Genomic DNA, 15,520 nt, shown 5'->3' with positions numbered 1-15,520 from the left:
ACTACCAAAGTGACCCAGAAGGCACAGATGATAGTGATGAGTAACTATAATAAAGAGAATATATCTTCAAAAAAAAAAAAAAAGAGTAAAAAGGTTTTAATTGCTTTAATAACAGAAATACATGGCCCCAATGAAGAAATATAAAAATGATATGCATGCAATGCTTGTACTTTAAATGCATAAATAAATGAGAACTTTACCAGGGAAAAAAAGTTGCTTTCTGATATAAAATGTCATCCTTTTCATCTTTTTGCTTTAAAGGAAAAAAAAAAAAAAAAAAAAAGGCCAAAAAAGTGCTTGCCTTCTGCTAGTCTAAAATCTTAATTCCAAATGATGATACACTAGGACCCAGAAAATGGTTTCCTTGAAGGTTTCAGCCTCTGAATGAAACAGGCTGTGCTCAAAGTCTGACTATATATGTCCCACAGCAATTTCAATTCAATCAGTACCACCCCAATTCGAATACCCTCATATCCAATCAAAATCTCTAATTTGATCCCACATAATTTTCAAGTCCCTTCCAATTGATACACTCCTTACCCAGTTCTAGAAACCCTCTCATTCCCATTAGATCGCAGTTCACTCAATGAGGTGCTTTTTCCTGCAAATCTTTGTGATTTTTACCAAGGAAATATTAAGAAAAAAATTAACTTCACAAGTTGGAAAAAAGTTTAAAAATAAAATCTCAAGGAAAGGATATCCCAATGTATAGTTCCCTCTCTCTCGCTCTCTCTCGCTCTCTCTATGCATAAATAGTGCCATTTTTTAACACTTCTGGTAGGAAAATAACTCTTTTGCTCATAAGCACAAATAACAGAAATAAAGTGACCTACCTTCTACCAACAAAATCCTGATTCCAGTTGGAGATATTCAAGGACCCAGAGAGAGAGACAGTGTTCTCTGGGCAGCTGGCCTCCAAATGCAGGCCCATGTCCTGATGGCTCTGGCTTTCTACCTGGGCAAAGGTATAATTTGAGCGGCACCAATCATCGGTAATTGCTCTGCTTGGTCAGCCCACTTTGTCTGCGCCCTTTTGATTTTTTAAACCAATCTTACAGCGAGCTAAGAGGTTGAAAATAAAAGGATTGGGAAAGTCAAACCAAGCAAATATTAAACAAAAGAAACCTGGTCTAGCAGCAATTAATATCGAATGTATTTATAAGGTAGAAGAAGAACAGCTTATACTTATCAAAAAGAAAAACTCATGGGAAAGATTACAGTGATGCACTTTATGCACCTAGACACACAGCACTGAGATATAGAACACAAAGACTGAGAATTATTAGTAAAAGTGACATATTTGCAATCATGGTGGGAGATTTTATTTTTTCAAACACCGTTCTCTCAGAAACTGATAGATGAGGACAGAAGAAAATTTAATGTTATAAAAGTTTAAACAAAAATTTAACAACTTTGATTATATTACCTGCAGCAACCACATAGCAAAATGTTTTTCAACACATATAATCATTTACAAACATTTACCACTGTAAGACCACATAATAAATCTCAATAAAAATTCCATAGAATCAACATATTGAGTACCATCTTGATCAATCTTTTATTTCAATCATGAAATAAAATTGAAAGTCAGGGCTTCCCTGGTGGCGCAGTGGTTGAGAATCTGCCTGCCAATGCAGGGGACACGGGTTCGAGCCCTGGTCTGGGAAGATCCCACATGCCGCGGAGCAACTGGGCCCGTGAGCCACAATTACTGAGCCTGCGCATCTGGAGCCTGTGCTCCGCAACAAGAGAGGCCACAATAGTGAGAGGCCCGCGCACCGCGATGAAGAGTGGCCCCCACTTGCCACAACTAGAGAAAGCCCTCGCACAGAAACGAAGACCCAACACAGCCATAAATAAATAAATTAAAGAAAACAAATACTTTAAAAAAAAAAAAAAAGTTAAAAAAAAAAAAAATTGAAAGTCAATAATCAAAAAACTGAACACAACCATATTCATTTAAAAATGAATATCCATGTAACATCTACAACAATATCCGTATAATAGCTAAAAATCTATTGATTTTTATGTTGTATGCAAGTAGTTAGTAAAAACTAAACCAAAATACCTCAGAATTATTTGAAAGAAGAAAAAGATAAAAATGATAGAACAATTCAAAAAACAAAAGGGAAAACAACCATATACAAAAATATAAAAGATTAATTAAGAAGTCTGTTACGTAAAAAATAAAATAAAGAAACAACTGGTTAATAAATTATCTAGTCCTCCCTGCTAAAGGGAGTGGTGCTCCCTGAGTGCGAGAAGCAGGTGCAGAGGGGCAAGTGGGGATGGGAGTCGGGGAGGGGCAGTGATTTATAGAGGAGGGCCCTGCCAAACACCATTTTAACCAGGTCAACATCAAGAGTCATAAACTGGGAATTCCCCGGCAGTCCAGTGGTTAGGACTCCGCACTTTCACTGCCTAGGGCCCAGGTTCGATCCCTGGCCAGGGAACTAAGAACCCACAAACTGCAAGACGTGGCCAAAAAAAAAAAGTCATAAATTACTTTGATAGTATATGTCCTTGATATGATGTGATTAAAATGTGATAAAATTCCCTCCGTAATCTTCCTCCAAAAACATACAGAAACCCAAGATAATCATAAGAAAAGTGTCAAATTCCACTAGAGGGGCATCCTACAATATACCTGACCTGTATTCCCCCAAACTGTCAGGTTTCTATACAAACTTTTGGTCAAAAACGAGGAAAGACTGAGAATCTGTTACAGCCAAGAGAAACCTAAGGAGACATGAAAACTAAATGTAATTTGACATTTTAGATGAGATCTTGGAACAGAAAAAGGACGTTGGGTAAAAGGTAAGAAAATCTGAACAAATGATAGCCTTTAGTAGACAATAACATATTGACATTGGTTCATTAATTGTAATCAATACACCATGGTAAGTAAGATGTTACTAATAGGGGGACATGTGAGTGGGGTCGGGTCAATACTCCGTGATCCACGTGCTCAATGTTTTATAAGTCTAAAACTGTCCAGAAACTTACGTATTACTAAATATAATATTGTAAATAATAAATAAACAGGAGAAGGCATCAATAAACAGTATTAGAATGAAAAAGATTAGAAACATCATCTGAGTTTTGGAAACAGTCTACAATACAACACACTACAAACCAAATGATTCTATGAACCACTATGTGACTTAATTTTTTTTTTTTTTTTTTTTTCTTTTTTTTTTTTTTTTTTAACATCTTTATTGAAGTATAATTGCCTTACAATGGTGTGTTAGCTTCTGCTTTATAACAAAGTGAATCAGTTATACATATACAATATGTTCCCATTTCTCTTCCCTCTTGCATCTCCCTCCCTCCCACCCTCCCCATCCCATCCCTCTAGGTGGTCACAAAGCACCGAGCTGATCTCCTAGTGCTATGCGGCTGCTTCCCACTAGTTATCTATTTTACATTTGGTAGTGTATATATGTCCATGACACTCTCTTACCCTGTCACATCTCACCCCACCCCTCCCCATATCCTCAAGTCCATTCTCTAGTAGGTCTGTGTCTTTATTCCCGTCTTGCCACTAGGTTCTTCATGGCCTTTTTTTTTTTTTTTTTTTTTTCCCCTTAGATTCCGTATATATGTGTTAGCATACTGTATTTGTTTTTCTCTTTCTGACTTACTTCACTCTGTATGACAGACTCTAACTCCATCCACCTCATTACAAATACCTCCATTTCATTTCTTTTTATGGCTGAGTAATATTCCATTGTATATATGTGCCACATCTTCTTTATCCATTCATCTGTCGATGGACATTTAGATTGCTTCCATGTCCTGGCTATTGTAAATAGAGCTGCAATGAACATTTTGGTACATGACTCTTTTTGACCTATGGTTTTCTCAGGGTATATGCCCAGTAGTGGGATTGCTGGGTCGTATGGTAGTTCTATTTGTAGTTTTTTAAGGAACCTCCATACTGTTCTCCATAGTGGCTGTATCAATTTACATTCCCACCAACAGTGCAAGAGTGTTCCCTTTCCTCCACACCCTCTCCAGCATTTATTGTTTCTAGATTTTTTGATGATGGCCATTCTGACCGGTGTGAGATGATATCTCATTGTAGTTTTGATTTGCATTTCTCTAATGATTAATGATGTTGAGCATTCTTTCATGTGTCTGTAGGCCATCTGTATATCTTCTTTGGAGAAATGTCTATTTAGGTCTTCGGCCCATTTTTGGATTGGGTTGTTCGTTTTTTTGTTATTGAGCTGCATGAGCTGCTTGTAAATCTTGGAGATTAATCCTTTGTCAGTTGCTTCATCTGCAAATATTTTCTCCCATTCTGATGGTTGTCTTTTGGTCTTGTTTATGGTTTCCTTTGCTGTGCAAAAGCTTTTAAGTTTCATTAGGTCCCATTTGTTTATTTGTGTTCTTATTTCCATTTCTCTGGGAGCTGGGTCAAAAAGAATCTTGCTGTGAGGTATGACATAGAGTGTTCTGCCTATGTTTTCCTCTAAGAGTTTGATAGTGTCTGCCCTTACACTTAGGTCTTTAATCCATTTTGAGTTTATTTTTGAGAGCACTTTTAAAAATATTTTAAATTATGAAATAGAAAGTGTTCACAGAAATCTGTAAAGCATATATGTACACTTCAACAAATAACTATAGAGTGAACACAAGTGGAGCCACTACCCAGGTCAAAAAATGTAACATTGCCAGGCACCTGGCTGCCTGACTTGTGCTCTTTTTCCCAGATTACAGCCCCTTCTGCCTCCTACACTGACCTTATCCTAACTATTCACGTAGTAATTTTGGTAAACATTATAAAATTAAAACTCTGTCCATTTTTGAAAACTTTATATAACCGTGAAGAAACACAAATGTATTTATGTACTTTAGTGTATTTTTGGTGTAATTTTTCATCATTTACGCCGTTGCATGCAGCTGGACTTTTCTGTTTCAGGGCTGTAAAGTATTCAACCATATAAACTTTCTACTGTAGATGGGGCTTTGGGTTGTTTCCACTTTTGGCCTCTTACAAACAGCGTTGCTCTGAAACTTCTCTGACGCCTATACTGGCCATAGAATATGTAAACTGCAAGTTGCCAGATGTTTTCAACACATTTTACCAGTTTACGCACTAGCTGCGTGCAAGGGTGTTCATCGCCCCTCACTTTCGCAGACCTTTGGTGATTTTCTGCCTTTACAGTTTTAGCCGATCAGGTGAGGGAACAGGGGCACCTCATAATGATTTGCATTTACTTGGTTCCTAATAGGGGTGAACCAATTTTCTGATGATTATTGTCTGATTGGAGGTGGCCCTTCAGGAAGTGCCTCATCAAGTATTGTGTCCATTTTTCTGCTCGGTTGTCTGTCTTGGTAGTCGTTATATGTTCTGCTTATTACTTCTTTACTGGGTATGAGTAACGCGATATCTGTTCTCACTCTTTGATTTGTCTTTTCACTCTCTTTTTCATTGTTTTTGATCCACAGAAGTTTCTCTGTACCTTTAACAGAACAAATATTATTCAAAATAGCTAATATATGGTGACTATCTAATGCCAGACACTGTTCAATGCACTCTGCATAAAATAATTTATTTATGCCTTATCTTCATAATGACCGTATAAGGGAAATCCTAGGAACCCTATTTCTCATATGAGGAAACCGCATCAAGGAGATATTAAGAAACTTGCTCAAGGTGACAGATCTAGTAAGTAGGGAAGTATTCAAATAAGAATCCCAAGATGATTCCTTAAAAGAAGAACAAAGAGGGGTGATTTCTCCTCTACCGAACTGTGGTATTTGAGCTGCAATGGACAAATGTATCTGCATACAGAATAGGGAGGCCAGACACAGACACATGGATATGTGGGAGTCTGCCTACGATGGAGGTAGCGTACCAAACCAATGGGGAAGGATGGGCTATTCAATATGTGGTAGTGGCATTGGCACTATTTTGGGGGGTGGGTGGGATTGGAGCTTGACCTCATACCACTTACATAAATAAATTTGAGGTGCATTACAGATGGATAAAACACAGAATTTTAAGAGAAAATATTGAAGAAGGTCTGTATGAACTCAGGGTGGAACGATGGCTTAAAGAACCAAAAGCACCATGATGGGAACGTCTGATATATTTAAATGATTCCAAACTAATGACTGTGATGGTTAATTTCACATGTAGACTGGGCTAAGAGATGCCCAGATAGCTGGTAAAGCATCACTTCTGTGTGTTCTGCATGGCTCTTCCGGGGAGAGATTAGCACTTGCATCAGTAGACTGAGTAAAGAGCGCCTTCACCACTGCAGGCGGGATCACCCAAACCACTGAGAGCCCAAATTCAACAAAAGGGCAGAGTAGGGGTGAATTTACTCTCTCTGCTTGAGCAGACGCATCCGTCTTCCCTTGCTTTGGGACATCTGACATGGGCACTCCAGGTTCCCAGGCTTTCGAACCCAGACTCAACCATATTCCCCGTTCTCCATCTTGCAGACGGCCCACCTGACAGATCGTGGGATTCCTCAGCCTCCATAACCAAATGAATGAGTTCCTCTCATAAGAGCTATACATATATCTCCTATCGGTTCTATTACTCTGAAGAACCCTGACTAATACTATGACGTAACAAATTAAAAGAACTTACAGTCTAGGAGAAGTTTGTCATCATACATGAAATAGACAATGAATTAGTATCCTGAATATCACATAACTTCTACATAACAACAACAAAAAATAGTCAAACCAAAAAAAGTAGGTAGAGCTTTAGAGTAGGTAATTCAGAAAAGAGGAAATCCAAATGGCCAATAAATACAAGAAGATGTGCAGGATTACTAGCAATCAGAGAAGCTGTTCTCTGCCCATTTTGATTAGGTCTGACAATATAAAAAGTGGGTCAAGATATGGAGAAACCAAATCTCTCCCACACTGCCAATAGAGGTGGAAATTGGAGGGCAAGCGGGCTTTTTCTAAAAAGTTAAAAGTGAACATAAATACAACCCAGGAATCCTATATACAAAGCTGCTCTGTAAAGCATAGTTCGAAATAACAAAGATTTGCAAATAACCCTATTGTCCATCAGCAGCAGAACGAATAAAATAAAATAAATTACCCAGATCTAGTGGACTTTGTTGAACTAACTAGGGACTATAGATAGGAAAGTCTTTAGATCTTGTAACTGTAATATTGACTTTTTTAAAAGGTGATGGTGGGGGTATGTTGTTAAAACCACACGACATACTACTTTCGGTTTCGTAGCCTTTTGTCTACAAACTTGATGAATATACACTGGACTTGTGATTGTTATTTCTCAGAAGTGGAGAGAGGCCTAGGAGAGATCGTGGCAGTAAGAACGAAGATGGCTCTATCCTTGTCTTTATTTAATTGTCATTGTCAATGTCCCTTGCTTTTCCAAGATTAAGTATAGCAACAACTTACTGGACATGGAAGAACAGCTGGATCTGGGCATCTTTTCCTGAGAAGAGTGGTCCAGATTGTGAGTATCCAATTTGAGTGTGCCAGTTGACTTGAAATAAAATAGAATTTTCAATACAATTGCTTGATGAACCCCCTTCATTACCACCCCCAGCTCCTGATCCTTTCAAGAAGCCTAATTTTTTTTTTAATGGAAGTATAGTTGATTTGCAATATTGTGTTAGTCGCAGGTGTACAGAAAAGTGATTGTTATATACATATTTTTTCAGATTATTTTTCATAATAGATTATTACAAGATATTAAATACAGTTCCCTGTGCTATATAGCAAATCCGTGGGTTTTTTTGGTTTTGTTTTTGTTTGTTTTGATTTTTTGTGCAAATCCTTGTTGCTTATCTGTTTTCTGTACAGTCGTGTGTATCTGTTAATCCCATACCCCTAATTTATTCCTCCCCTGCTCCCTTTCCCCTTAGCTAACCACAAGTTTGTTTTCTATGTCTGTGACTCTGTTTCTGTTTTGTATATAGATTCACTTGTATTGTTTTTTAGATAACACATATAAGTGATCTATTTGTCTTTTTCTGTCTTACTTACTTCACTTAGTATGATATTCTCTAGGTCCATCTATGCTGCTGCAAGTGGCAATATTTCATCTTTTTGTGGCAGAGTAATATTCCACGGTATGTATATACCTCTTCTTCTTAAACCAATCATCTGTTGATGGGTACTTGGTGTGTTTCCATGTCTTGGTTATTGTAAATAAGGCTGCTATGAACACTGGGGTGCATGTATCTTTTTGAATTAGACTTTTCGCCTTTTCCGGATATACGCCTAGGAATGGGACTGTTGGATCATATGGTAGCCCTATTTTTAGTGTTTTTAAGCAACCTCCATACAGTTTTCCATAGTGGCTGAACCAATTTGCATTCCCACTGAAAGTGTAAGATGGTTCCCTTTCATCCACACTTCTCCAGCATTTATTATTTGTAGACTTTTTGACGATGGCCATTCTGACAGGTGTGAGGTGATACCCCTCTGTGGTTTTGATTTGCATTTCTCTAATAATTAGCGAAGTTGAGCATCTTTTCATGGGCCTGTTGGCCATTTGTATATCTTCTTTTGAGAAATGCCTACTTAGGTCAAGAAGACTAATTTAGGAACCAGTCTACTGGTAAAACTAAACTGTATTTTTAACATTGCTACTCTTTATTGGGCAAAGGAAATTTTGTTTCAAGTATAAAACTGGGTGAATACATAAGGAGTATAGTGGAAGAAATATTTTCTGAAGTTTATTTTTGTCTCTTGGCCTTCAAAACCCCCAATTTTGTTATCCTAGGTTATTTGGAGCGTGTATCTGCCGGGAAGAGATTGTGATATCCCTGAAATATGACAAGGAAAATTTCAGATTCTAAAATTTAAAATAGCAATATGAGCCAGGCTACTGTCTTCATAGAGACTTTTCAGAGTTCCCTTATTTCTCTGCACTGCCATATCCACAACTGACCTAAATGAAAGGACCAAAAGCCCTTAAGTTCTCAGTTACTTATCACATGAAAGTTTACTCCTTGCTCATATGAGATCTACTATGGTCCAGTTGCTCTCCAGGGCTGCTGCCTTCCCAGTAATTCCAGTCTGCTTCCATCATGTGGTTCCACCATCTCAATACAGGGCTTAATCATCTTTCCAGCCAAGCATCTCACTGCCATCCTCCACTGAGGAGCCTGAGTGCAGTCTCTCAGCTTCAGTATTCCACAGACTATACTACCACAGTGTTGCCTAGCTGCATGGTGATAGGGATGAGACGTGGGCTTTTGCTACTCCTCAATCAGAACTTCAAAGAAGCCTTACTTTTTCATTAGTCCTGCCTGTAGTCTTACATAGTGCTTCAAATTCCAGATTCTTACTGAAATTCTGTAGGGGAGAGCTGGAGGGAAGAGAGATGTGGTTTGATTCTCTGAAGTGTTTCCTTCTGCATCCAAACTATCATGTTCAATTTCCAAAATTGATTCTGACTTTGGCCACTTCTGTGCATTTTCAACACTATGGCCTAAGTCAGTAACCATCAATTCTCACCTGTATTACTTAGATGTTCTAACTACTTCTCCTGCCCCCAAGGGGTCCACAGAACAATTAAGGTGATTAGTTAACTGTGCAAATTATATCATGTCAAGTGCTGTTTTCAACTTCCAATGCCTTCTCATTTCAAGTTGAAAAAAACTCAAATATTTCACATGAGCTACAAGGTCCTGCATACCCTGGACCCTGCCTCTCCCTTCTCAGTGCCCCAGACACAAATGAGCTTCCTCTCTATCCACACAAAAACACCAAGCTCTATGTTAGGGCTGTTACACTTGCTGTTTCATCCAAGTGGAAATCAGCTCTGGACCTTCCTTCTTGTCATTTGGGACTCAGAAAGGTCTCCTGCTCTAAGAAGTATTCCCTGACCACCGGAACCACACTGCCCATTCTGCACTAGCATCCCATCCCCTTTAATCTCTTCACAGAACCATGCCCACTTGAAATTGTCTTGTTCCTTTATTTGTGGATTGGTTTATTGGGATGTGTCAATGACTTAACCTTGTGAAATATACATACAGCATTGAGAAGGCAGTGGAGACTTGCAGAGAAGATTTTCACATGCTGGCACTTTTTGTCCTCTGTTTGCTCATCTCTCCTAGCAACTTGGATCAGCCAAGTGCCAGGTGATTCCCACCAAGTCATCCTTCAGATAGGCCTGCAAACCAAACCCCCCAACCCAGCCAGCCAGCTGGAACCCAACAATCAACCCCAAACTCACTCACCGACATCACACAAGGCAACCAGCTCATAAAAATAAGATTTGCTTGAAATGTTTTGATATAATTATTAAGAAAAGTGCAGAAAAAACGACCACCTCTCAGTTGACTGACTGAACAACACAGAAAATAAAGTCAGATTTTAACATTCTGGTTACCTTTAATATATTTAATAAACTCAGATTTTAACATTCTAGTTACCATACTAGCAGAGAACACATTTTCAATACATCAAAGGCTCAGAAAGATTATCAATTATTATCTTAGTCTCTACTGACCTAATTGGTCAAAAGGGCCTAGTTTGGCAAGAAAAGCAGGAAGGGAAGGGGGAAGAGGAAAAGGAGAGAGACTGGAGGGTAATCAAAGCCCAGGGTTCTTTAGAAGTACAGCAGCATCCAGAGCTGGCCCACAGGATGGGAGTGTGAGGTAGATTGGGCTCTGGTGACCTCAGCAGGACCTAGTTCCCAGAGATACTAGAGTGTCCAGTGCATGAAACCTCAGTTTGTGACACAGGAGTTAGCAGTGTCCAAGGATTCCAGGGTCTGGAAGGAAGAACAAACTTTGGAGAATTTGGTAAACACCAGGGAACCAGCATGTCCAGCGGCAGCACAGGAGGCACGCTCACGCAAGGCTAGTGACCTGTAAATACCCAAAGCTCTGAAATGGAAATATGACCAGTCTCAAAGGATCCCCATGCAAGAGCAGTGGGGTAGAAAGGCATCCCCTGGGCTTAGGGGACAGGGCCACAACCACAGCCAGAAGCCGTGGCGGGATGCTGGAGCCCAGGGCTGAGCGGGGCGGCGCTGTCCGGCGAGGGTGCATCCACAGGCAGGGGCTGAGCCTCTGGGTCCTGAGCTGTGTCTACCGAAAGCCTCCTCTTGGCCCTGGGGGGAGCAGCTGGCTCCTGAGTGCCCTGTTCCCAAGGACGACGACGAGGGCCACATCTTCCAGCTGGGTGGCGATCCGGGGCGGATGGACCTGGGGTCGGCGGCTGGGTCGGGCCGGGCTCCGCGGAGGTGCTGGTGGCCGCGTCCCTGAACTGGGCGGCAGAGCAAGAACCCCGGGCCGGCGAGGGGCGCCGGCACACAGCACGCACAGGGACTCGGTGGCGGGTCCCACCGCCCGCGGCTACAGCCCTACGGGGGCGCAGAGCGCGGCGGGGCAGGTGGTGCCTCGTGGCGAGAGCGGCTCCCAGGGACGCGCGGACCTCCCTCCAGGCGTTCAGGACCTGGCTGTCCGGCGCCGTGGGCTGCGTGTGGTCCACCACGATCCGGTCCTGCCCGCCTTTCCACAGCTCGTAGCGCTCCGGTTGCAGGATGCGCACGAAGGCGTCCATGGAGAAGGCGACCCGGGCCTCCCCGCAGCTGCACTGCGAGGCCACTTTGCCATAATCGGTCCAGCGCGGGGAGGCGAAATTGATGGCTTCCGCGCAGTTGAAGCCATGGTTGAAGCCAGAGTGGTAGCCATAGGGAAAGGTCACGATGAACTCTCCAGCCTCCTGAGTGATCCGATCGAAGGGGATGCCGTTGTCCTTGAGGACCGTGGGCGAGATGAGAGCCACCTTGTGCCGCAGGAAGGCCTCACAGCCCCGCGCGCTGCCCGGGAAAAGCTGCCTGGCCAGGCGTTCCAGGCGCCGGCCGTGCTCCGGGGGCACCGCGTACCAAGTCTTGGGCTCCCCGAAGTGCAGGTAGTTGATGCTGTAAAGGTCCATGTCCTCCGTGTGCCAGGCGAAGGCGGTCTTCCACATGCCGAAGTACAGGTAGGGGGTGTTGACGCCTTCGATGACCACTCCGCACTCCTGCTCCAGCAGGTCCTGAAGGGTTCCCAGGTGTCCAAGGTTCCACTGCTCCGTGTTTTGATCGAATAAGGAGCCACCGACGTCCGCACCATATACTGGTGAATCATAGAGGCATGTTTTCCAATATTTTCTCTCCAGATCCTCAAAATCAGAGTAGAATGGAGTCTGGTGTTTTTCACTGTTTGTTACAGGGCGATACTCGCTCACGGTCATGGCTTTCTTCTTTTTGTGGTGTTGAGTAAACACACCTGCCTGCCCAGTGGTCACCTGCTGGAGGGGCGGCTATTAAGATGTCATCGATATCATCGTACATCTGTCTGACTTTCCATCCTTTCGGTGGAATTACTTTGGCTAGGCCAGCTCGGTGTGCACCTTGCGACTCCATGTAAACAATATATTTGTTGAAATCTTCAAATTCTTCCACGGTTGGGTGGAAGGTCATAATCTTCCAACTTGGGTTCTGGCTACCAAAGTGCTTAGACTGCATGGCAGCAATCGAATAAGCAAGGGACTCCCAGCTTCTTAGGTATGCTTTGGATACCTGAGAATGCTGGGAAGTAACACCTTCCCTATACTTTCTTTATTTTTAAAGAAGTTTAGATATATCTGAGAGGCAGGAACTCAGACTTGAACTTTTAAACAAACGAGGTGGTATCTTCTCCAGGCTTGTCAATCCACCAGAAGGACTCCACTCTTGTCAGCATTTTGCAGCCAAAGAAAATAGACTATTTCCCAGAGGAGAGGGCTCTCTGAGCCAAGTCCTGCCTTAGCCTGCAGCTCTGTGAGTTTCCTCTATTAGGGATATAAGTGCCTGAGGCCTCTCCAGATTCCCAGGCTTGAGTACATGGGTGGCTTCTCACCTCACTGTAGCAGAAAGTCTCTTCATGGAAGTTTCCAAGCCAAACCTACAGAAAGTACAAAATATTGAAAATAAGTGGATGACAAAACAAACTAATTTAACATCAAGTTAAAGAAAATTGTATAGCAGTCTTAATTTCAAAGTTTGAATTTAAGGGCAAAAAGTACACTCTTTTGGTAGGCATATAAACTGGTGCAGCTATGGTGCATACTATGGAAAACAGTATGGCAGTTCCTCAAAAATTTTAAGTATAAGCAACATATGATGCTGCAGTCTCACTTCTGGGTATATATCCAAAGGAAATAAAAACAGAATATGAAGGAGATATCTGCCCTCCCTCATTCTCTGAGGTATTATTCACAATGGATAATATATGGAAACAACGAACATGTCCAGCGATGGTTGAATGGTTACGGGAGAAGTGGTACATATATACAATGGAATATTACTCAGCCATAAAAAGGAATGAAACTGAGTGATTTGTACTGAGGTGGATGGACCTAGAGACTGTCATACTGAGTGAAGTAAGTCAGAAAGAGAAAAACAAATACCGTATGCTAACACATATATATGGAATCTAAAAAAAAAAAAAAGGTCATGAAGAACCTAGGGGCAAGATGGGAATAAAGATGCAGACCTACTAGAGAATGGACTTGAGGACACGGGGAAAGGGAACGGTAAGCTGTGACAAAGTGAGAGAGTGGCACAGACATATATACGCTACCAAACGTAAAGTAGATAGCTTGTGGGCAGCAGCCGCATAGCACAGGGAGATCAGCTCGGTGCTTTGTGACCACCTAGAGGGGTGGGATAGGGAGGGTGGGAGGGAGGGAGATGCAAGAGGGAAGAGATATGGGGACATATGTATATGTATAACTGATTCACTTTGTTATAAAGCAGAAACTAACACACCATTGTAAAGCAATTATACCCCAATAAAAAAAAAAAAAAGGAAATCTGTATCTGTATTGTATAAGGAATTTTAATTTCAATTCTGTCTGCTCTTATAATCTGTGCATTATGAATTATTTTTCTGAATGGATTCACATCTGTGTGTTATCTTCTCCATCATGTAAAATGATAAAAATAATTTACATGTGGAAAAATGTAACATGAACTACCAAAGTGACCCAGAAGGCACATATGATAGTGATGAGTAACTATAATAAAGAGAATATATCTTAAAAAAAAAAAAAAGAGTAAAAAGGTTTTAATTGCTTTAATAACAGAAATACATGGCCCCAATGAAGAAATATAAAAATGATATGCATGCAATGCTTGTACTTTAAATGCATAAATAAATGAGAACTTTACCAGGGAAAAAAAGTTACTTTCTGATATAAAATGTCATCCTTTTCATCTTTTTGCTTTAAAGGAAAAAAAAAAAAAAAAAAAAAAGGCCAAAAAAGTGCTTGCCTTCTGCTAGTCTAAAATCTTAATTCCAAATGATGATACACTAGGACCCAGAAAATGGTTTCCTTGAAGGTTTCAGCCTCTGAATGAAACAGGCTGTGCTCAAAGTCTGACTATATATGTCCCACAGCAATTTCAATTCAATCAGTACCACCCCAATTCGAATACCCTCATATCCAATCAAAATCTCTAATTTGATCCCACATAATTTTCAAGTCCCTTCCAATTGACACACTCCTTACCCAGTTCTAGAAACCCTCTCATTCCCATTAGATCGCAGTTCACTCAATGAGGTGCTTTTTCCTGCAAATCTTTGTGATTTTTCCCAAGAAAATATTAAGAAAAAAATTAACTTCACAAGTTGGAAAAAAGTTTAAAAATAAAGACTCAAGGAAAGGATATCCCAATGTATAGTTCCCTCTCTCTCGCTCTCTCTCTCTCTCACTCTATGCATAAATAGTGTCATTTTTTTAAAACTTCTGGTAGAAAAATAACTCTTTTGCTCATAAGCACAAATTACAGAAATAAAGTGACCTACCTTCTGCCAACAAAATCTGGATTCCAGTTGGAGATATTCAAGGACCCAGAGAGACAGTGTTCTCTGGGCAGCTGGCCTCCAAATGCAGACCCATGTCCTGATGGCTCTGGCTTTCTACCTGGGCAAAGGTATAATTTGATCGGCACCAATCATCGGTAATTGCTCTGCTTGGTCAGCCCACTTTGTCTGCGCCCTTTTGATTTTTTAAACCAATCTTACAGCGAGCTAAGAGGTTGAAAATAAAAGGAGTGGGAAAGTCAAACCAAGCAAATATTAAACAAAAGAAACTTGGTCTAGAAGCAATTAATGTCGAATGTATTTATAAGGTAGAAGAAGAACAGCTTATAGTTATCAAAAAGAAAAACTCACGGGAAAGATTACAGTGATGCACTTTATGCACCTAGACACACAGCACTGAGACATAGAACACAAAGACTGAGAATTATTAGTAAAAGTGACATATTTGCAATCATGGTGGGAGATTTTTTTTTTCAAACACCGTTCTCTCAGAAACTGATAGATGAGGACAGAAGAAAATTTAATGTTATAAAAGTTTAAACAAAAATTTAACAACTTTGATTATATTACCTGCAGCAACCACATAGCAAAATTTTTTTCAACACATGTAATCATTTACAAATATTTACCACTGTAAGACCACATAATAAATCTCAATAAAAATTCCATAGAATCAACATATTGAGTACCATCATGAT

At 40.7% G+C, this 15,520-nt stretch overlaps 1 long non-coding RNA gene and 1 pseudogene across 2 annotated transcripts in view; both read right to left on the bottom strand.

Moving 5' to 3' along the window:
• LOC309636721 overlaps positions 1-15,520 on the bottom strand; it is a 939,587-nt gene that overhangs the window by 585,030 nt on the left and 339,037 nt on the right. The gene's annotated exons all lie outside the window — the stretch shown is intronic.
• Positions 10,927-12,481, bottom strand: LOC309668018 (lysine-specific demethylase 4D pseudogene; annotated as a pseudogene). Its single transcript has one exon. The product of its transcript is annotated as a lysine-specific demethylase 4D pseudogene (transcript).

This window comes from Balaenoptera physalus, assembly GCF_965194825.1.
Source record: "Balaenoptera physalus genome assembly, chromosome: 10".
Classification (NCBI taxonomy): Eukaryota; Metazoa; Chordata; class Mammalia; order Artiodactyla; family Balaenopteridae; genus Balaenoptera; species Balaenoptera physalus.
Note: the sequence above shows the minus strand (reverse complement) of the source record. Positions and strands in the feature narration are given on the sequence as shown.